Source organism: Panthera pardus, unplaced genomic scaffold (assembly GCF_024362965.1).
Source record: "Panthera pardus isolate Hobbes unplaced genomic scaffold, ASM2436296v1 HiC_scaffold_22, whole genome shotgun sequence".
Classification (NCBI taxonomy): domain Eukaryota; kingdom Metazoa; phylum Chordata; class Mammalia; order Carnivora; family Felidae; genus Panthera; species Panthera pardus.
This window is the reverse complement of record NW_026526788.1, coordinates 45,884,681-45,908,226: the sequence shown is the minus strand read 5'-3', so window position 1 is coordinate 45,908,226 and position 23,546 is coordinate 45,884,681. Positions and strand designations below refer to the sequence as shown.

Here is a 23,546-nt window from a genome sequence, read left to right as displayed (position 1 = left end):
TGTGTGTGTGTGTGTGTACCTGTGCACACCTTAAAGAAATTGGGCTGTGGTAGAAAGAACTTACATCAAAATTCATCTCCATTGAACCTGTTCGGAGCTGGGCAGGATACATGTTACAAACACAGCAAGCATAGTATGCAAATCACAGCACTTGATATCCAGATATTGCCTTGTCCAGACTGCTCCAGACTGTTGGTATTCCAGATATACTTCCAGGCTGTGCCACTATGTGGGTACACTGGGTTGCATGAAAAAAACTGGGGTTGCTTTTGGGGATAGTAAAATCAGCCTCAGCCAGCTCAGAAGCCTCTGGGGTCTGGCCAAAAGGCTGCTCTGCAGAGAGGGTCTTCCCAGGCTTGACTTCCCAGAGTCAAGTGGGCTGTTAACTTCCTGGCAGGCCCCCATCCAGGCCAGCCCTGTTGGCAAAGGCTGCCAACACCTGAAAGCTGTCCTCAGGTCTCTTTCCTATGGAGGGGGGAGACGTCAAGATTGAGAACCTCTGAGGGAGTGCCTACTGTCACTTACCTGCATATAGAGCTAAGTTTGGTCCTGTGTCATGCCCTGACGGAGCTCACTTTCCAAGAAATTAGAGGCAGAAGAGGCAGATGTCAACATGGGACACACACGCACATGCACACGCACACACACGCTTGCACACCGGCTTATACGTAAGAGGACAATAATAATTCATAAAATAGAGAGGCACCCAAGCTAGCTGGAAGAGGCTCTAAATAGGCCAGTGGATTCAAATATTGTGCTTAGTTTTAAGTGCATCACACAATTCAGACTGACTTTAGGAAAGTTGTCCAGATTGGCTCAAATCAGCATAATGTGGCCATTAATACAGTATGTGATTTTAGCTTGCCATTGCTTGCTTAGGACCAGTTCAGACTCATCCTAGCTAGTCATGGCCTGTTGAAGTGAGCCCAGGCTATTTGGAACCAGGGGTGGCTCCCTGCTCCCCGCCTGGCTCCAGAGGTCCCTTCCAGGGACCCTTCCCTGTCGCCTTGCCCCAGCAAGCTCTTCCTCCCCTGATGCCCATTTCCATATTCCCAGAGTGGGAATCGAAGAGAGAGCTTACCCTGCCCTTGCCACTTTTGCCAGAAGAAAAATAAGATAAATTGACTAAAACCCCATGAATTTATTACATGTACAGTGGAGCAAGTCACAAGTCTGTGTGTTTTGTGACACTAAAAGTTGCCATTTCTTTTTCAAGACAGAAAATAAAAGCATAAGGCAGGTGCCTTCTCCTCTGGGAATAGGAGAGGAGGAGCAGCGGAGCCTCGTGCCGTAGCTCAGACCCACTACCACATTCTGTGCACGCTCCCTCCTCTGCTCACACAGCCCCTGGGAACACCTGGTTGGAACCAGGTCTGTCTCCCCACCTCTCCAGCCGTAGGCAGAACAGAGCCCCCAAATACTTGACCGCGATGCAGCCCCATCTGGCTCCAGATTGTTCGCCTTTCTGAAATCCCACTGTAATGGGGCTTGCGTCTTCAGACATCGGGATGTTCTGTCAGTCTGGCTCGAGGCTTGTTGTTCTGGCCTGGCCCTAGTTTACTAGGATGAGGGATGGGACGCAGACCTGTCACTTTACCTCCCAAAGAGCTCTGGACTCGGCCTGTCTCACTCATCCTCGTGCCATCACCCATCTGCAGCCGTCGTCATCTTTCACCTGGACTATACCAATAAGACTGCCTCACTCTCACCCACCTCCATCCATTCTCCACTTCAGAGCCAGAGCTATCTTTTCAAATGTATATCCAGCCATAAACTCACCTCCGGCCTCTTCCCCTAGCCCCAGCGTGGACTTCTGCATTGCTCTGTAGGTTAAGAGCCAAAGCCTTTACCATGGCCCACAAGGCCCCTCTTACAGTCTAACCAGTGGCCACCCCTCCAGACTCCTCTCACTCTCCAGGCTCCAGCCACACTGGCCTTCTTCCTGTTCCTCAACTGTCCCATGGGCCTCCTACCACAGGGCCTTAGCATGCCATTTTCTCTGCCTGGAATGCCTCTCCCTTCTCTCTGTCTCTCTCTCTGTCTCTCTCTCTCTCTCTCCCTTCTACACGCACATGCACACACACACACACGCAGGCATACACACACACACACACACACACACACACACACACACACACACACTCCTGGACTCCTACTCACCCTCAGCTATCGGTTCAAATAAGGGAAGGGAAGTCCTCACTTGAGGACTTGAGCCAGGGAAGTCCTCCCCCATACTCTCCAATCTCAGCTAGGTCCTCTGCTACATGCTCTCCTTTCTTTCTTTTTTTAACATTTATTTAAATTCAAGTTAGTTAACATACAGTGTAGTATTGGTTTCAGGAGTAGAATTTAGCGATTCATCACTTACATGTAACACCCAGTGCTCATCCCAGAAAGGTGTCTTCCTTAATGCCCCTTGCCCATTTAGCCTACCCCTACCCAGAACCCCTCCAGCAACCCTCAGTTTGTTCTCCGTATTTAGGAGTCTCTTATGGTTTGTCCCCCTCCCTGTTTTTATCTTATTTTTCCTTCCCTTCCCCTGTGTTCATTCGTTGTGTTTCTTAAATTCCACATACGAGTGAAATCACTTGGTATTTGTCTTTCTCTGACTTATTTTGCTTAGCATAATACACTCTAGTTGCATTCATGCTGTTGCAGATGGCAAGATTCCATTCTTTTTGATGGCTGAGTAATACTCCAGTGTGTGTGTGTGTGTGTGTGTGTGTGTGTGTGTGTGTGTGCCACATCTTCTTTACCCATTCATCAGATGGTGGACATTGGGCACTTACCATTAATTTGGCTATTATCGATAGTGCTGCTATAAACATTGGGGTGCACGTGCCCCTTTGAATCAGCTTTTTTGTATCTTTTGGGTAAATACCTAGTAGTGCAATTGCTGAGTCATAGGGTAGTTCTATATTCAACTTTCTGAGGAACCTCCATACTGCTTTCCGGAGCAGCTGCACCAGTTTGCATTCCCACCAATAGTGCGAAAAGGTTCCCCTTTCTCCACATCCTCACCAACACCTGTTGTTTCCTGAGTTGTTAATTTTAGTCATTCTGACAGGTATGAGGTGGTATCTCATTGTGGTTTTGATTTGAATTTCTCTGATGATGAGCGATGTTAAGCATCTTTTCGTGTGTCTGTTAGCCATTTGGATGTCTTCTTTGGAAAAGTATCTATTTGTGTCGTCTGCCCATTTCTCCACTGGATCATTTATATTTTGGGTGTTGAGTTTGGTAAGTTCTTTATAGATTTTGGATACTAACCCTTTATCTGATATGTCATTTGAAAATGTCTTCTCCTAGTCCATCGGTTGCCTTTTAGTTTTGTTGATTGTTTTCTTCGCTGTGCAGAAGCTTTTTATCTTGATGAGGTCCCAGTAGTTCTTTTTTGCTTTTATTTCCCTCGCCTCCAAACATGCTCTCCTTTCTTTACATCATTTACCTTGGATTATAGTTGTACGCTTCCAGGTAGGATTTTCTGATGGCTATCTGTCACTCCACTGGACTGTGAGTGTCCTGAGGGCAGGAACCGTTTCTGGTTTTGAATATCATTATACTTCAACGCCAGGCATCTAAATACACATATTTTGAGTGAATGAATGAATGAATGAATGAATGGTAGAGAAAGCATTAGTCTGGGAGGCTGAAGCACTCTGCCCTAACTGATCCGGGTCCTTAGGAAAGTCAGCCCCTCCTGGACACCTGGGTGGCTCAGTCAGTTAAGTGTCTGACTTTGGCTTAGGTCATGATCTCACAGTTTGTGAGTTTGAGCCCCACATTGGGCTCTCTGCTGTTAGGATGGAGCCCACTTCAGATCCTCTGACCCCCTCTCTCTGCCCCTCCTCTGCTCATTCTCTCTCCCTCTATCTTTTTCAAAGTAAATAAACTTAAAAAAAAGGGAAAGTCAGCCCTTCCTTTGACTGACTTATACGTTCAAATATTTTCCCAGTTTGTTGCTTGCCTTTTACGTTTATATTAGGTCTTCCCTGCAGATATACGAAAGTTCTTAGTTTTTATGTGATCGTTCTGTCAATATTTTCTCTTAGAGTTTCTGCCTTTGTGTAGAATATTTCAGAATAAAATTGATGTTGCTATTAAAGAGGCTCTTTCTTTTAGAGGAAATCATTAAACTAATGAGCCACGCTACAGCAGCTTTAGCTATCTTTGTTAGCAAGCGTATCAATGTCTTGGGAGCCTTGATGAATGTGCAGAGCCTGGTCAGTACTTTGGAGATGGAGCGAGAGAGCTCTATGAAATGAAGTACTTTCAGTGGCCTCATTGTTCTCGATTCTCCTCACAGGAAAGTAATCCAGCATTTATTGCGTGTCCTCCAAGCTCGAGGAGTCTCCACTACACTTACGTAATTCTCATAACTATACTATGATGAGGCGTCAGTGCTCCCATGTTAACAGATGTGGAAGGAGAATCACGGGTGCCCTGCCAGCAAGTGGTGGCCTTGGTATTCATGTCTGTCTGGTGCTGAGGCTTCTGACCTCCCTCCCCAACCCAGTGTAGGGATCCACACCACCCAAAGACCACTGAAGATAGCACTGCCTGTCCCCAGCGGAGCTATAGATTCTTTGAGTAATAAGTTGCAGTGATTTATTTTTATTTATTTTAATTCCAATGTAATTAACATACAGTGTTATATTGGTTTCAGATGTCCAATACAGTGATGCAACAATTTTATAACATGACTCAGTGCTCATCACGACAAGCGTCCTCTTAATCCCCTTCACCTATCATCCTTTCCCCTCACCCACTTTTCCTCTGGCAACCACCAGTTTGTTTTCTATATTTAAGAGTCTGGTTTTTTGCTTGTCTCTTTTTTTCTTGGTTCATTTGTTTTGTTTCTTAAATTCCACATGTGAGTGAGATCACATGGTATCTGCCTTTCTCTGATTGACGTCTTTCCCTTAGCATTTATATACTCTAGTTCCATCCTTGTTGTTGCAGATGGCAAGATTTCATTCTTTTTTATGGCCGAGTAACATCCCATTCTTTATCCATTCATGTATCGATGGACCCTTGGGTTGCTTGCATATCTTGGCCATTGTAAATAATGTGGAAGTAAACACAGGGTTGTATGTATCTTCTCAAATTAGTGTTTTTATTTTCTCTGGATAAATACCCAGCAGTGGAATTACTGGATCATAGGGTAATTCTATTTTTATATTTTTGAGGACACATCACGCTGCTTTCCACAGTGGCTATACCAGTTTGCATTCCCACCAACAATGCACGAGGTTTCCTTTTTCTCCACATCCTTGCCAACACTGGTTGTCTCTTGTGTTTTTGATTTTAACCATTCTGATGTGTGAGGTGATAGCTCATTGTGATTTTGATTTATATTTCCCTGATGAGTGATGTTAAGCATCTTTTCATGTGTCTGTTGGCCATCTGTATGTCTTCATAGGAAAAAATGTCTGTTCATGCCTTCTGCCCATTTTTTTATTGGGTTATTTGCTTTTTTGGTGTTGCCGTGATATTTTTAAGTAGATGCCCACAGCCTATGAACACATGGAGACTGAATTTAGACAATTGTTGGAATATTTAAGGTTGAATTAATAATATGTAGTAGAAAACTAAGCAAAAAAAAAAAAAAGACAATTATGAACTCCAAGGAAAGCAAAAACTGATGTGTGGAAAGAAAAATTATTACAGTATACTACATAGCTCAATTGGGACTATCAATTGCACAGTGCAAATTAACAATGCAAATTTGGCATGTTGATCAAACCAAATTATAATATAACTATATTGGGAAAATGGAGTGGGTGTGTATGTCTGGTAGGGACAGGAGAGTGAAAGAAATAAAATCTTCACTTTCCATAGCAAGAAGACAACAAATAATAGTTAAAAAAGAAAAATCACGAAGTGACTTGGCGTGAAAACATAGGTCAGTGAATCAGGATAGAAAGCCCAGAAATAAACCCAAGCATATATGGTCAATTAAGTTATGACAAAGGAGCCAAGAATATATTATGGGGAAAAAACAGTCTGTTCAATAAAGGGTGTTGGGAAAACTAGACAGTCGCATGCAAAAGAATAAAACCGGACCATTATCTTATACTATGGAAAAATCAACTCGAAATGGATTAAAGACTTTAATTAAGACCTGAAACCATAAAAACTCCTAGAAGAAATCATAAGTGGTAAGCTCCTTGACATTGGTCTTGGTGATGACTTTTTTTTAATTTAACACCAAAAGCAGAGGGAACAAAACCAAAAATAAATGTGTGGGACCACATCAAACTAAAAAGCTTCTGCACAGCAAAAGAAACCGTTAACAAAATGAAAAGGCAGACTACAGAATGGGAGAAAATATTTGCAAATCATATCCCTGATAAAGGGTCAATATCCAAAATATATAAAGAATTCACACAACTAAATGGCAAATAATAATAATAATAATAATAATAATAAACCCAAACAATTCTATTTAAAAATGGGCAGAACTGAGTAGACATTTTTCCAAAGAAGACATATAATGGCCAACAGGTACGTGAAAAGGTGTTCAACATCACTAAGGCGAGGGAAATGCAGATGTCACAGTGATATACCACCTCATGCCTGTTAGAATGGCTATCGTAAAAAAAGTAAAAATAAAAAACAAAGATAACAAGGATATATTATCTCAAGTGAGATATCTCAAGGGAGAAAAGGAAACCCTGGTGCACCATTGATGGGAATGCAAATTGGTGCAGTCACTGTGGGAAACAGCATGGAGGTTCCTCCAGAAATTAAAAATAGAACTTCCATATGATCCAGCAATCCCACTTCTGGGCCTGTATCCAAAAGGAAATGAAAACAGGATATCAGCAGGGTATCTGCACTCCTATATTCGTTGCAGCATTATTTATAAGAGTCAAGACATACAAACAACCTTAAGTGTCCATCAGGGGATTAGTGGACAAAAAAGATGTGGTGTATATATAGACACAATGGAATATTATTCAGCCATGAGAAAGAAAGAAATCCTGCTATTTGTGACAAAATAGACCGATCCCAAGAATGTTATGCTAAGTGAAGCCAGACAGACGAAGACAAATACTGCACAGTATCACTTATATGGGGAAACTAAAAATGGCAAACTCATAGAAACAGAGGGTAGAAAAGTGGTTACCAGGGACTGTGGGGTAGGGGTGGAGGGGTGAATAGGGAAAGTTTAATAAAAGGGTACAAACTTTCAGCTATAAGATGGACCAAGGTCTGAGGATCTAATGTAAAACATGGCGGCATCGTCAGTAACACTATTTGTATAATTGAAATTTGCTAGCAGAGTAGAGCTGATATGTATCCCCCCCCCACCCCACCAAAAAAAAAAAAAAAAAAAGATAAATATGTGATGTGATGGACGTGTTCATTAACTAGATGGGGGAAGTCGAGAAAATAAAGTGTCAATAAATGAATACTGTTAGAAACGAGAGGTAAATACGAAAAAGATCAAACTAAAAAGGATAGAAGTGACTGCCTCTGGGGGGTTGGGGAATGGAAGGTGATGGAAGGACAGGAGACTGCCAGGTTTCACACCACGGCTTGTAGGACTACTTGAGATGTGGTTGAGGAGTGATAGCCCAGAGGTCAGGTAACCTCGCACCCGTTCGAACTGGAGGATTGCTCTCAAGGGATGACCATGGGGTTCACAGACCTCTGGTCGCTTGGTTCTGAATGTGAGCGCTTGGTTCTGAATGGTGTGGCCTTCCAGGATATGCCCGTGGGGACTCCATGTTGCCCCCTGCCCAGGCTCGTCAGCTGAAGACTCCCCAAGACAGAACACCGTCAGGGCCCTGAGAGTGGGCCGGCAAAGGGACAGTAACCTGTTTAAGTGATGCAGTATCTGGCATTGTCTGAGACTCCGAGAGAGGGATCGAGGGCTAGGAAAGGGGTCAGGGAGGTGGTATATGAGAACACTTTCTGGAGAGTGGGACCAGGGTGTGGGCCAGAGCTCTGGCGGGGACTGGAGGCCTCACAGACAGTAGCCTGTGGTGCAGAAGGGAGGCCACGATAGACTCGTCCAGTGGTCTCCTTGTCCTAGGTCAGGCCCTGGACCCACAGCTCACAGCTGTCACCTTCCCTAAGGGTTCAGGTGCCCAAGCCTAGACGTTCTCCACTACTGGCTGGGTCTTCTACCCCACACAGAAGCCTGGATTCTCTCCTGTCTCTCCCCCTGGAAGTTTTCTCAGAACTGAAATGAAATTGCAGAGGCCCCCAGATGAACCAAATGTCTAGGACAAGCTCCAGGCACCTGGTCAGACGAAATAAAATTCCAATTTGGGGATCTTTGAACAACAGTGGCCTCAAAGGACATTGCAGCCAGATTTTTTGAATACTGTTTATTCTAGGATTTTCATTGTTCATTTCTAATATTTTCCTCGTTTTTAGAATCAAAGCATAATTTATGTACAGTAATATGTGCAAATCTTAAGTGTATAGTTCTGACCACCACCCAGATCAAGATACAGAGTCTTTCTTTCTTTCTTTCTTTCTTTCTCTTTCTTTCTTTCTTTCTTTCTTTCTTTCCTTTCTTTCTTTCTTTCTTTCTTTCTTTCTTTTGAAAGAGAGTGGGAGAGAGAGCAAGCAGGGGAGGGGCAGAGAGAGGGCAAGAGAGAAAGAATCCCAGGCAGGCTCTGAGCTGCCAGCACAGAGCCCGATGTGGGGCTCGAACCCACAAACTGTGAGACCATGACCTGAGCTGAAACCAAGAGTCAGACGCTTAACTCAGTCTTTCTTTTAACCTCAGAAAGTTCCCTCCTCTGTTCCCCATACCACCTCACCCTCCTCACAACCAGACAGACACTCTTCCAATTTCTATCACCATGGAGTGGTTTTGCGTATTCTTAAATTTCATGTAAATAGAATCATAGGATATGACTCTCTCGTTACTGACACATCAAAGGCCACAGATAGCCTTTCCACTTTCTTCTTTAAGGAAGGAAGGAAAGTCAGAAAATGTGTGTTGAGTGTTCAGAATGTGCCTATGAGTCAATGGAGAAAATGGAAGCAGAATAATTTAAGTAAAATGCTCAAAATCACACAACTAGTAAGATCCAAAGCAGCTTAAACACAGGACCCTGAGGCTCAAGAAGCCTCCTTCCCCCAAATAGAGCCATGTCCAGAGGTGGAGGCTGGGTGGGGTCACTGAGAAGCTTGGGCTCCAGTGATGTGAGTGTACCTGATCCCTCAGAAGCACCCGTTTCCGTGGTATTCACTGTGCTAACGCCGGGTCCCGGGGCCAAAACAGAAGATGCGGTCATGTCACCCATTTGGTCCTGCTGTGTCTCAGATTTGTTCAGCTCAAAGGCACCCTGGCTGCGCAGCAGGCTAGTAAAGAAGGAGGAGGAAGTGGGTCAGATGGGATGAGAGCGTGGGTATCCTGTAGAAGTGTTTCATGAGGCGGTGCAATGGTGCTGGCCCCGGGTGCAAAGGTGTGTGGTCAGTCCAGGCGGGCCTGGCCCCATCCGCCTGCTGATTCTGAGGAATCCCAGCATTGGCTGCTATTTTGTTTCAGTGCGCCATATTTCTGACAAAATTAGCCAGCTGGAATACCGCAGCCTCAGATACCTTCCCCTCCCTGCTCGCTTTAGGGGTCAGACGTATATTTAATCTCACGCACTGACGACTACTTAATAGCAGTGACCAGCGCTCGTGTCTGTTGAGCTTATGTAACCCTGCTTTAGAACAGGCACAACTCATGAAGCAACTTTCTTTGGGCCCTCCACCAGACCGGGGAGTCAAGTCCTCCCCCGTGCCTGCTTGGGTACGGCCCTGTGACAACCCTGGCCACTTCTGGGCAATGACGTGCCCCACAGTCACTTTCGTTTGCAAAATGCAGGACCACTTCAGTATTTCCGCCTCCATCCTCAGGGCCGCATAACTGATTTTCACCCACCTCTTTGAGCGTGTGCTTCTTGGTCTGGCCCTCATCTGGAATGTCGCATCTCTTGAGTCTCTGTGTCCTATTGGAGTGCCCATTTTCATGTCCCATTGTGTGTCCCATGGGTGAAATCTCCTTTCATCTTCAAAAGACCCCTAGTGAGAGACCACTGTTGCCCCATTTTTCAGATGAGGAAACTGAGTCCCAGAGAGATGAAAGAACTGGCAGCCAGGAGGGGCAGTGCTGGGATTCAAAACCCAAAGGCTCCAGTGGCACCTGGGTGGCTCAGTCGGCTCAGGTCATGATCTCACGGTTGGTGGGTTTGAGCCCTGCGTCGTGTTCTGTGCTGACAGCTCAGAGCCTGGAGCCTGCTTTGGATTCTGTGTCTCCCTCTCTCTCTGCCCCTCCCCCACTCATGCTCGCTCGCTCTCTCTCTCTCTCTCTCTCTCTCAAAAATAAATAAACATTCAAAAAAATTTTGTTCAAAACCCAAAGGCTCTTGAACCTCATTGAGCACTTCCTATTTCTCCAGTAGGGCTCTCTCCAGGCATCAGGAAAGGAAAGCCATCCCATGCAGAGAAGGCCTCCTCGTGGGTCAAGATCCAGAGGCACATGTGCTGGTCAAGCTGTGAGCCCCTGGGTATGGCTGCAGTGCAGAAAGGCAAGGGGGGAAAGGTGATGCAGCCTGGGGAATGGGCCCTTTCTACATCCAGGTCGGGCTTTAAACAAGGGAGTGAAGTGCCCGGATGGAGCGTTAGACAGTGAGGCTTGTTGCAGTGTAGGCAGTGTGTCTGCGGGGAGTGACTGAGGGCAGAGAAGGAGCTGATGTCCAGCAAACGCTCTGGGAGCAATGGTGTTTCCCGTCTGCCAACTGCAGAAGATGTGAGGGGGCAACAGGGCTGTTGTCAGAACACATCTACTCAGAGCACTCAGCTGCGACCAGTTAGGTTCCCTGCTTCCGGTCACTGCTCCAGCCCCCAGGGTGCCAGTCTGTTGCTGCCTGAGGTCCACATGCCAGGAGATGAAGTGGACAGCTTGTGTCCTGGAGAGATGCACTGTGAACCCAGCCCTCCTTTCTCCGACTGCCTCTCTGCCCAGAATACCAGCTGAGAGGAAAACTGAGGTCTATGCCCCATGGAAGATGCCCAAAGTTCATAACACCAGCACTCTTAGGACACGGGACGCTACCAGATGCTGGGCCAGAGGAACTTCAGGCTGAACTTCTGGCCCCAGAGAACTAGAGAATGGACCCTAACCTTACTGTCTGAGAGTGGGAATAAATGATTTATTGGCAAGACAGGGTTAGGTAGGCCTGGGCCAGAAGACTGCCTTGGGCCCCCCTAGCCAGACAGCCAGAGACATGCCCTGACTCTGCTGAAATCATCAACGGCCTCAATGATTACTTAACCATGGGTAGAGAATATATTGATCTAAGCTAATGGCCTGTAGGCAGACAGAAATGAAATTTATAATCGATACTGAATTACATTGACTCCCCCGATCCCAGGCTCCTGGTGAATGGCCTGCTGATCTTAACAGAACTGGAGGTAGCAAGGCTGGGGCCAGCTGCTCTGGGACAAGGTGCAGAGAGAAGAGAGAGGTTTCCAAGAGGCTCAGCCAGTGGTAATAAAACACAGCACTAACCACCATTCATTCAGCGCCTCTCCATTTACAAAGCACTTGGAGAGTGCCTTTCATTTCATCCTCGCCAAGTCTCGGAAGTGGATGGGATTTGTATTTTGCTCCCATTTTATGTGGAAACCTGGGACTGCAGGAAGCCAACGGGCCTCAGGCCTCCAAATTCTCCACCCCTTCTGTGACCTCAGGCAGCCTCTCTGCACACCAACCGCCAGACTCGGAGGCAAAAGGAGGCAAAAGGTGGTTCTGTGCTTTGAGTCAAGCTGCTTGCCGCTTCTCTGATTACGGGAATGAAATCACTGATACCATGTCCTTTAACTTTTTAATCGTATGAAAACAGGCCGCAGGTAAGAGAAATCCTGTTGGTAGATTTCTCCCAAACCAAGAAGATCATCTACAGAGGCACAAGGTCTCTTGGATTTGATCTTTCCCGTCTTCTTTGAACTTGAGGATTCGTGCCTCATGGTGGTTCATTCGCTCAGCGAGTTTATTGAGAGGCTCTGTGCTATGGTGTAGGGATCCGGGCGTGGGGATCCCTGGCCATCAGATGCTCGCAAATCAGTACAGCGTAGAGATGTCTGGCCGAAGGTGTGTGCCAGTTCCGGGGGCAGCAGAATGGATGAAAACCAACCCCTCTGGTTTGAAAAGCTACTAGGGGCGTCTTCACATGGTAGGAAACTGCACTGATGCCTCCAGAGTGAGTCAGGGCTCAGCAGGCTGGCAAGCACAGAAATGCAGAGATGTGGCATAAAATGACCCCTATGGGGACCAGTCACTGGCTTTGGAAAAGAGGGGTGTGGGGTATGAGTGGGAGGTGCAGCTGGAGACCTGGCAGAGCACTGGCTCACAGAGGCCTTCTCCTCACCTCCACTCCAGACCCATGCCAATGATGGCTAAAGCACAGCCTCTTCAAAGGAGACACAGCAAGAGGGACCTCACTGTGGGATGGCGTTTGGAGGTCCAGCTTGTAGATAGAAATTAATGGAGGTCCATGAGGCAGGAGGGGTTAGGGTAGAGTCTGTTCGAGGACAGAGATGTGGGCCCTGCGAGGGTCAGTGTTAAGAGCCTGGGAGCCAGAATTGCCAGGTCTGGCCACATGCTCTCTCATCCTGTGTGTCTTCCTGTGCCCCCTCCTGGGCACATCCCTTCTTCCCCGGCCTTCCATAGTGTAGGGGATGAAAAACATTTCCTCTACCCTCTTAAGTTCTGCATCAGGGTCCTGCTAATTAAACTGATAGAAGACAGAGTAACAGGAGGAAAGGCAGTTAAACCCAGGACAGTGTCGGATGGTGATTAGAAAATGTGTGGTAGAGGGGCGCCTGGGTGGCTCAGTCGGTTAAGCAGCCGACTTCAGCTCAGGTCATGATCTCGCGGTCCGTGAGTTCGAGCCCCGCGTCGGGCTCTGTGCTGACAGCTCAGAGCCTGGAGCCTGTTTCAGATTCTGTGTCTCCCTCTCTCTGACCCTCCCCCATTCATGCTCTGTCTCTCTCTGTCTCAAAAATAAACGTTAAAAAAAAAAAAAAGAAAGAAAATGTGTGGTAGATAAAGTTGTTCCGAGTCTCACTCTCCTCTTCCTGGTACAGGAGTGGGGGAGGCATCTACAAGGGGAATTTATACCCTGCATTTAGGCAGGAAGCGGGAGGAAAGAGAGCTCCTTCAGCGTTTGCCGTTTCCCGGTTGCCTGCCCCTCGAAACAGTCAGTGTGCCATATTGCCACCATCAAGTGGCATGTTTCAGGGGGCATAACCTGACCCTCTCCCATGTTCACTCCATTCTCTCATCCAGCTTCAGCCTCCCCACTGGTCTCCCAGCCTCCCAGCCCGACTTGGTCCTGCTGCCCTCCTGCTCCTGTTTCCCTTGACACGTGGCGGGGTGACAGTGAGACCTTGCGTCTGGGTGTCTCTGCTCCCCCTTTTACCTCTGCTAGGGCAGGCGCGTGCCTTTTCATCTCCATACCCCAGGGGCTAGCACAGGGTAGATGCACAGGAGACCCCCACGAGTGGGTAAGTGAGTGCCAGATCAGCTGAATCGGAGGGGGTGTGCCGCATGGAAGTTTAGAGCAAACCCTCTTGCCAAAGACCAGCACCAGCTGAGCCGGGAGGCAGACCCGGCAAGAGCCAATAAAAATAACTTAAAAAAAAATTTTTTTTAATGTTTTTATTTATTTTTGAGACAGAGGGAGAGAGAGCATGAGCAGGGAAGGGGCAGAGAGAGAGGGAGATACAGAATCCAAAGCGGGCTCCAGGCTCCGAGCTGTCAGCACAGAGCCCGACGCGGGGCTCGAACTCACGAACCGTGAGATCATGACCTGAGCCAAAGTCCAACACTGAATCGACTGAGCCACCCAGGCGCCTGTAAAAATAACTTTCAAGAATGTGATCTTTTATATTGATTTCTTAAAATCATTACAATAATCACAATGAAAACAAATCCCAACTTTCTAGACCACCTCTGCGCTCTCTTAGAATTAGTACTGGTCACTTATGTACCCCTTGTCTTTCGTCCTCCGGACCCTGAAGTGAGATCCGTTGGGAGGGCCTGGCTGCTTCTCTAGGTCCCTCGGATGGGGGTCCTAGCAGAGAACAGATGACCAGGTAGAGTCCAGAAAGAATGCTAAGTGACAAGTTGGGAAAAAAAAGTCGGGGACACTGAGGAACCCTAGTGTAATAAATCACCTGAGGCTCGCGCAGTATTCCCAGACAGCACGGGGACCTGACAAGGCCCCCTCGCCCTCCGCTGCAGATTGCATTAACATTATGAAACTGTCTTGTCCGGCTCTCCACATCGCCCCTTCCATTACCTCACCTCTCCTCTCAATCAATCTTTCAGCCTCAATACTTACCCTTTAAATCAATTCCGCTCTGTGAGCCATCTTGCTAGTTCTCCAGCCTGGCTTTAAAATCCCATTGACTTTTATAAATCAATTGTGTTTTAGCTCATGGGCAGCCACTCGTCCACGCTCTTGGGGCTGCACTTACAGAGCTCCAGATGGAGAAGCATTCCCCGGCTGGCTGCAGGGCCTTCCCAACCCCAGTGAGCACTGCCAGGACCCGATGCCCCTGTGGCCACCCACGACCAGTGCTGCCACAGGCCTATTCAGAGGGCCCTGAAAGCAGTCGGGTGTGTTAGGTGGGGTTCTCCTGAGTAGCCCTTGAGATGAGGATTGTCATGAGGTAATCTATCAATCAGGTGCCCCCAGGAGACACCAGAGAGGGGGTGAGGGAGCAGGACAGGGAATGGTACAAAGCCCAATCAAGGGAGGTGTCAGCCTGAGTCTCCTGGGATTTTAAAGTGTGAATACACCTCTTTACCCCTCCTAGTGGTTTCCTGCTAGAAATCAGGCTGCAGGGGCTCTCAGGCTCCCACACCCAGGTACTTCTAGTCTTCCCAGTGCCTGGGCAGAGTCTCCCTTAACCCTGGGTCTCCCTTAACCCCAGGGCAGTCTTCCAAAACAGGCCTGCAGCCCTGAAAACCCAGGGAGTCAAGCCGTAAGGTACTTGGGATGGGGGTATGCACATAAAAACAGGAAGAGGGATCCGAGGGAATTTGGGCAGAGCTTCAACATGATCCACAATCAGAGGTGTCTATGCTGTGTCCTCAGCAATGTGTAAGTTTCAGGACCCACCAGATGCTCTGGTCGCTGCACCGCTGGGCAGGTGAATGGCCCACACACCTTCCCTGAGCCCCTCCTTATGTGGAAGGGGGAGCAGACAGGCTGGAGGAGACCCAGGCCCACCAGAAGGTCTCACAGAGAGGGACCCCCTGACCTGGTGCCCTGGAAGGGCCACAGATGGGCCTGGGTCCGGCTTCCAGGAAGCATCATCCATTTGGCCTGGAAGGTCCGAGCAGGCAGCGGCCAGGCTGCTCTTGTTTGTGTTGAGGTCCTCAGCCCAGCATGATGCTTGTCACAGATAAATACTTGTAGACATTTATCAAACTAGTGATATTTAATTGTTGTTTGACATCTCCCAAGAGGATCCCATTCCATACCAAAAGAGCTCTTTCATTTTACAGTTTTTATTTTCATTTACTTCCCGTAATGGAACGCGTGCATTCCTTCCCTGTGTAAAATACACATCACTCAGGGGTACACTGTTCCCTCCGTGAATGGTCACCATCAGAGCTGTGACATGTTCTTTCTACACAAATACACATACCCACCAAAAATACATTGTGATGCCTTTTGTTTGGAGGGGGGTGTTTTTCTTCCCTTTTTTATAGAATTTTGTGTATTGTTCTGGAACTTGCTTTCTTCCACCACTATAACAGAATTTAAATGTTAAAAATACAGCAGGAAAGGGGAGCTGGGGGCTTGGGGATACCTTTTTAAAGGACGGTCGGACCTTCCTCATGGAGAAAGTGGCACTTGAGTTCAGAACGAAGGGGCAGAGAGAAGTTCTGTAGGGACAGGGGCGGCAGGTGCAGAGCCGGGTGGCTGGCACATGGCTGGCAGGTCTGCGAAACAGCAGAGACCAGTGCAGTCAGGGCTGGGAAAGCACAAGAAGGTGAGAGGTCACATGGCCAGGGCCGGAGGACCCCCGGAGGCTGTACTGATGGCTCTGACTTTTACCCTGCGCATGACAGGGAGTCCCACAGGGCTTTCCTAGGGAGCAACATAGTCTAACTCCCATCTTCAAAAACTCTCTCTAGCTGCCTGCTAGAGACTAAAGGGGGTGTGGCAGGGCAAGATCCAGCAGAAAGGTTCCAGCAGTATTCCAGGTAAGAAATGATGGCCGCCTGAGGATGGTGTTTCACTGACTGATGGCGGAGACCTTGGGAGGAGTAGGGGGCATGGCCAGGAAAGCCCAGGAGTTCAGCTTCACACATGTGACACTGGAGGTGTCATGTAGACAATGTGACAGACACATTGGTCTCTGCACGGGCACCTCGTACACACAGATGGTGTTTAAATCCACGAGACAGAAGCAGATCCCTGAAACAGTGAGTGTGGGTAGAAATGGGGTCCAAGGACTGGCCCTGGGCACTGGACGAAGAAGTGGGAAGATGAGACAGCATGGCGGCCAATGAAGGAGGGGAGGGGAGAGTGGTCTTGGAGCCCCAGGGTAGAAATGGCCCTGGAGGAAGGAGGTTACCGACTGGATCCATTACCACCAGGGGTCAAGAAATGGGAGGACCAACCTGATCCTTGGGTTGAGCCGCATGAGGGTCACTGCATCCTCAATGAGAGTAATTTGGATGGGGCAGAGGTAGGAGAACCTGACTGAGTGGGGTCCAAGAAGAACAGGAAGCAGTTGGGGGTGATGAAGAAGCTGTGGAGATGGATGGTGGTGATGGTCACACAGCAACGTGAGTGTACTTAATGCCCCTGAATCGTACACTTAAAAATGGCTAAAATGGTAAATTTTATGTTATGTATATTTTACCGTGAAAAAGGACATTAGGAGAGGAATTGGAGAAAAGGGAGTGAAGACACCTTTTCTGAGGTGTTTGATAAAAAGGGGAAGCTAAACATGGCAGCCCGTGTACATTCACCCTGTTCCTTTTGACCTCTGCAAAGCGTCTTACAGTGTGAATATAGCACAGTTTATTGGGCCATTTTCTGATCGTTGGCCAATTGGGTTTTCCCCATTTTTAGGGATCGCATACAGGGATGCCCTTACAGGGACTGCCTGTGCACTCGTGGTTCGTTCTTGTAGGACAGAGACGAGAGGTGGAATTGCTGGGTTATAGACCGTACATGTTTTTAACCTGAGTAAATACAGCCCAATTGCCCTCTAGTTAGTGGCTTACAATTACTCACAACCCCATCGACACATGTCATTACCAGACTTTAAAAATGTACCTGCCTGAAGGGTACACTCGCTATATTACCTGCAGGCTATAATTTGCATTTTGCGGATTACTACTGCAATTCGGCATCCCGCACGTCTTGATTGTATTGTATTTTCTCTTCTGTGCGTTTACCTGTTCACTTCTTTAATTTCTTCATCTCTGAGAAGTGAAAGCTCCCCATTTCCTTGGTAGGCAGAGGGCGCGAATCAGGGCTTGGTCGGCTGGCCCCGCCTCTCATTTTGCCCTAGCAACGTCTGGATGCTGCGCAGAGCTTTGCCCTTCTCTGATAATGAATGAACCTTTGGGTACTTGAATTCCATTTCCTCTACCCAGAGTTCTGACATCTCCCTGGGACTAAGGACCTTGAAGATGTAGGGGACCAAGCTCCCTCCTAGAGAACTCTCTTTGCATGAGTGTGTGTGTGTGTGTGTGTGTTTGCAAGTGTGTGTCTATGTGTAAGAGTGTATACATACATGAGTGGAAGAATGTGCATGTGCATGAGTGTGTGACTGTGTATGTATGTGAGTGTGTGTTTGTGTGTGCATGCATGAGTGTGTGTTTGCAAGTGAATATGGGGGCTCCCGGGAAACACCAAAATCTCAGGGTTCTGCTCTGTACCTGGAGGAGTTCTGTAGATTTGGGAGGCATGAATGGATAAATAAGTGAATGAATGAGTGAATGAATGAATGGCTGTGATGTGAGCAAAGGGCGCCCTCCTTCTCCCAGGGTCACGAGCTTGCCCTGGGCCTGCTCCTGGGCCCTCTCCGGAAACTCCTGTCAGTTCTGGAACTTTAGAATGTCTGAGCTCTTTGACTTTGAAAGCTTCACCTAAGTGTTCACAGAACTGAATAGGTTCATTCAAGGAAATGCTGAGGACAGGAACAATGGTTATTAATAAATCATAACAATGATTATTTTCCTTTCGAGATACTCAGTGGGCCTTATAAGAAGCAGCATCTCTGTGATTGATCAGCTGAGAAAAAGCCTGGGCTGGTTTGGCAGCTTCGTTAGCATCTGTACGAAGTGCCTCCCTGGTGAACTGAGGCAGCAGAAGCTGACTTTTCTTCTCCTTTGAGGGAGCCTGGGGTAGCGCAGGCAGGGATGCCTGCATCTGCTCAAACAGAGACCAGTGTAACTTCCTGCCTCAGTGCAGACCCCTTGCCTTTGCCCCAGGGAACGAGGCTTCCCCCCACCCCGCCTATCCCCTCCCCCTGCTGCCTGTCCCCTCCACACCTGCAGCCCTTGGGAGGGAAGTGCCCAGGGCCTGGGGATCAGGGCAGAAAACACTCCCCTTTCTTCATCCTGCCACACTGAGGGACCATCAGACCACTCACAGAGCAGCGATTTATTTATTTATTGGACAAGTGTGCTGGCCACCTGCTGTCCACCAGTGCCCTGTGCTCTGAGAGCTCAGCCTTCCTGGGCAGACATGGTCAGACAGACAGTGCCTCACAGACATGGCCCAGTGCCCGGCCGAGGGCTCCCCAGCACTCTTCAGGGTTGGGGTGCACTGATGAATCGCTGAATTTTTGTTGAACTCCTCTATGTGCTGGCCCTGCTCAGGATGCGATGGGGGGTGTGGAAGGAAGGAAGGTGCCTTCTGGGTCCTACCAGCCCTATGATCTTATCAAATGAAACCGTTTTAGGCCCCAGGGCAACAGAAGACAAAAAACAAAACCAGAGAGGGGCGCCTGGGTGGCGCAGTCGGTTAAGCGTCCGACTTCAGCCAGGTCACGATCTCGCGGTCCGTGAGTTCGAGCCCCGCGTCAGGCTCTGGGCTGATGGCTCGGAGCCTGGAGCCTGCTTCCAATTCTGTGTCTCCCTCTCTCTCTGCCCCTCCCCCGTTCATGCTCTGTCTCTCTCTGTCCCAAAAATAAATAAAAAACGTTGAAAAAAAAATTAAAAAAAACAAAACAAAAAAAAAAAAAAACAAAACCAGAGATGTGGCGCTGGAACATTCTACAAAGCCAGATGCCTAACTAAAGACCCCAAAGGGTCCAGGGTTCTGCATAAACCCTTATGGATTCCCCAAGAAGAGAAGAATATGCAAATAGAGGAGGCCGGAGCCAACCCACGCCCTGCAGAAATTCTTCACCCATGGGAGCCCAGCTTCTGTCAAGGCTTATCTTAGAAATCTCTAGACATAACAAAACAAAAGCCTAGGCACTGCTGACTTGATTTTACCATTGATTCTCAAGCCATTAAAGGAATTTTAGAGATGAAGAAACTGAGACCCAGAGAAGAGAATTCAGTAACCAGGGAACACCCCTGTCCCCTTTCCACCTCAGTCCTCTGTCAGACTCCACCAGAGACTTGGGGTTGTTGTAACCCTATTGTCCAGGTCCCTAGGGCCCCATAAGTCCCTGGGCCCGGAAAAGGATCAGTGCCTGCTGAATCCAGCCCTGCTCCAGCCCCTCCACAACTTGAGATGGGAGGAGAGGTGGAGGAACAGGTACAACCCTTGGAGCAGAGAGGTCCCTCTGGATGCTGCGGGCCCCCCCCCCCCCCCCGCCCCTGCTGCTTGCCAGCGGGAGCCTAACTGCTTCTTCCCACAGAACAGCCAAGGTTTCAGGGCAGAGGCAGAGTGCAGCGCAGACCCCGGACATGGTGCTATGGGCACCTGGAAATGGAGGGGCAGCCTTTCCAGGGCTGTGGGGACACTTCTAGGGAAGTATTAAGGTTCATTCAAGAGGGGAAGAAGGCCCAAGTGACCAGGAGACCTACGAGGACCCCAGATGCGCCCCCACCTCCAGGGGCAATAAGTTAAGTGGGCAAAGGGAGCAGGCTGATGCTTTATACAGAGAGCAAAAGCCTATGGGAAGATGCTCCCCTGATAAGTGACCCAATAACACGGTGAGCTAAGACAGTAACTGAGTGTCATGTTCTACCTACTAAATTATGGAGTAGGACCATGCAAATTATGATATTTCACGTTGGTGGTTACGAGGCTAGTGGCACACCAGTATGGTTTTGTGGCGTCACATAGCCACACACCATCTTGAGAAGGAAGCGTGTAACGGTGCCTAACCAGCCAAGAGCCATAGAAAAGCCCGGGCCCTCTGCCCTGTGAGTTTGCCCCAGGAACCAATCTTCAGGAAACACTTCTGCACGGAGACATCTGCTGCACCATTTCCATTATCAGAATCCTCACTGTCATGGTAACCGGTTACTGGCACAATGTCCATGCCATGTCCTTGCACTCTGCAAGACTTGGCCGTCTCTCCTCCTCCACCTCACCTGGCAGGGTCAGGTGTCACCATCCTACACGCACCCAGCTCGCTAATCAGCACACTGAGGCTGACGGCTCACAGAGCCGGCCGTGATCCGAACCCACCCAAGCCCGTATTTCTTCAACCAGACCCCATCGTCTGTTTAATCAAATAACTAACGTTGGAAGGACTCCAAACACCCAGCCATGAGGGACTCTTTAGGTAACTCACAGGGATAGTAAACAGCCACAGAAATAAAGGAGGGAAGTGGACTTTAATCTAGTATATTCCCATACGTATGAGGACCAAGACCCACAGAAATGTGGGGAGCAAAGGTATAGAGCAGCCACTAAGTGCAAGAGGAAATGAAGGTCAGCCCTTGGTGCAGGGCTTCAGAGGTGGGCCGCTTTCCTGGAAGGAGGAGCTGAACCATGCTACCTGACTTCTCTGATTTGCCTTCGCTCTAGTTTCTCTGGAAGACCCTCTGTCTGCAGGGATCACAAGTCCCCTTTCTGTGCGTTGGGATGAGCCTGGAAACAGCCTGCTTGCTCTCTGGGCCAAAGCGCAGCCAAGACAAGGCTGGAACATTTGACACTGGCCTCACCACAACCAAGGGACAGCCACGGGGAATCAAGGTGGAGAAGACACGGACTGACATAGTCTGAGCTATCACAGCTGCTCAGGGTGGCAAAGAGGATGATGTGTCCTCTTAATCCCCCTTCTAGAGCAGGGCCCCCAGTGGTAGATTCAGGATTATTCCCAGGCCATATGTCATTCAAGGTGAATCTGGGGACCACCAGACTATACAGTCTCTTCGGATAGCAGCTGAGTGTCATGTCACACTTAATATCATGATAGGACATATACATACTTAATCATCAGGGAGAGATTAAGTAGCCTGTGATATTTGGCAAGCATGACTTATATCCATTCCCTGAGCAGCACGTGGTAAGAACCGTGTAGAACTGGATAAGACATCATGTCCTCCCCTCTGCGCCCCTCAATGGGGCAGAAAGGAAACCACAGACATAATTACCAGCCATGGGTCATATGTGCTAATAGATGGGGAAATGACTCTCTGGAGAGGATTCAGAAGAAAGGTTCTATGGAAGAAGCATCTGAGTTGGATCTTGAAGGATGTGTGGGAGCTCACCAAGCAGCCAAAGCCAGGGGTTGAGTGAGAAAGGGCTGGAAGAAAGGTCCAGGTTACTGGGACAGCATGGGCAGAGAGTAGGTCAGGCTTAGGGAACTGTGGTCACTAGTGCAACAAGAGGAGCTTGCACACACACACACACACACACACACACACACAGAATCACAGATTTATAATGCTAGACCATGGGTCGCAGGGAACATGCATTCCTAACAGAAGTTAGGATCCGTGGTTTAAGAGTTACAAGTGTGATTCCATTTAGAAGAACTGTCCTTCCAAAGTCCAGGGTGGCCCCTCCTGGTGATCACTGCAGCAATATCCTTGCTACTGGCCAGAGAGGGGAGAGTTGCTTTTCCTGAGACAGAGCATAAAGAGGGAGATAATGATGTAGAAGAGGGTTAGTAGGGGACAAGGACCCAGTCATCACTGTGAAGGGCAGTACCAGTCCTGGCAGAGTGTCAGGTGGTGTCACATGGGGAGCAGAGGGAGCTTTCAGGGCAGAGGGCTCATGGGCACTCAGGGACTCTGGGGTAGGAGAGATGGCCCCTTTGCCCTGCCAAGGATCCATTAACAAGTTACAACAAACAGCTGGAGTGGAGACCCCGCTTCCCAGGCCCACTCTGCCAGGATGAGCCCAGGGAAGCAGCAAGGTGACTTTGGGGGGTTCTGGGAAATGGTGTTCAAGTCTGATGCCTCCAGAGAAAGGGTGCCCTGCACAAACCAGGGAGAGGGGCTGATGGGCCAGCTCCCTTGGGGCCTGAGTAACAGAAACCCTGATGGAATATGAGCTCCAGGAAGAGCCAGATTTTTATCTGTTCATTATTTCACTGCTTTATCCCAGCACCTAGAACAGTAACTGACACATATAGGTACTCAATAAATGGCTGCTGAATGAATAAATGGATTAACCATTGAACAAATGGAAAGATGATGGATGGATGGATGGATGGATGGATGGAAAGAAGGAAGGATGGAAGGATGGAAGGATGGATAGATGGAAGAAGGTAGGAAGGAAGGAAAGAAGGAAGGATGGATAGATGGAAGAAGGAAGGAAGGAAAGAAGGAAGGATGAATGGATGGAAGAAGGTAGGAAGGAAGGAAGAATGGATGGATAGAAGGATGGATGGATGGATGGATGGAAGGATGGATGGATGGAAGAAGGTAGGAAGGAAGGATGGATGGAAGGATTGTTGGAAGGAGGATGGATGGATGGATGGATGGAAGGATGGATGGATGGAAGAAGGTAGGAAGGAAGGATGGATGGATGGAAGAAGGTAGGAAGGAAGGATGGATGGAAGGAAGGAAGGAAGGAAGGAAGGAAGGAAAGAAAGAAAGAAGGAAGGATGGATAGATGGAAGAAGGAAGGAAAGGAAAGAAGGAAGGATGAATGGATGGAAGAAGGTAGGAAGGAAGGAAGAATGGATGGATAGAAGGATGGGTGGATGGATGGAAGGATTGATGGATGGAAGGATTGATGGAAGAAGGATGGATGGAAGGATGGATGGAAGGATGGATGGATGGAAGAAGGTAGGAAGGAAGGATGGATGGATGGAAGAAGGTAGGAAGGAAGGATGGATGGATGAATGGAAGGATGGAAGGAAGGAAGGATGGATGGAAGGAAGGAAGGATGGATGGATGGATGGATGGATGGATGGAAGAAGGATGGATGGATGGAAGAAGGTAGGAAGGAAGGATGGATGGATGAATGGAAGGATGGAGGGAAGGAAGGATGGATGGAAGGAAGGAAGGATGGATGGATGGAAGAAGGATGGATGGATGGATGGATGGAAGGATGGATGAATGGATGGAAGAAGGTAGGAAGGAAGGATGGATGGATGGAAGAAGGTAGGAAGGATGGATGGATGGATGG

General features: G+C 48.3%; 1 protein-coding gene across 1 annotated transcript in view; it reads left to right on the top strand.

The window, feature by feature from the left end:
- ARHGAP22 (Rho GTPase activating protein 22) overlaps nucleotides 1-23,546 on the top strand; it is a 173,153-nt gene that overhangs the window by 32,319 nt on the left and 117,288 nt on the right.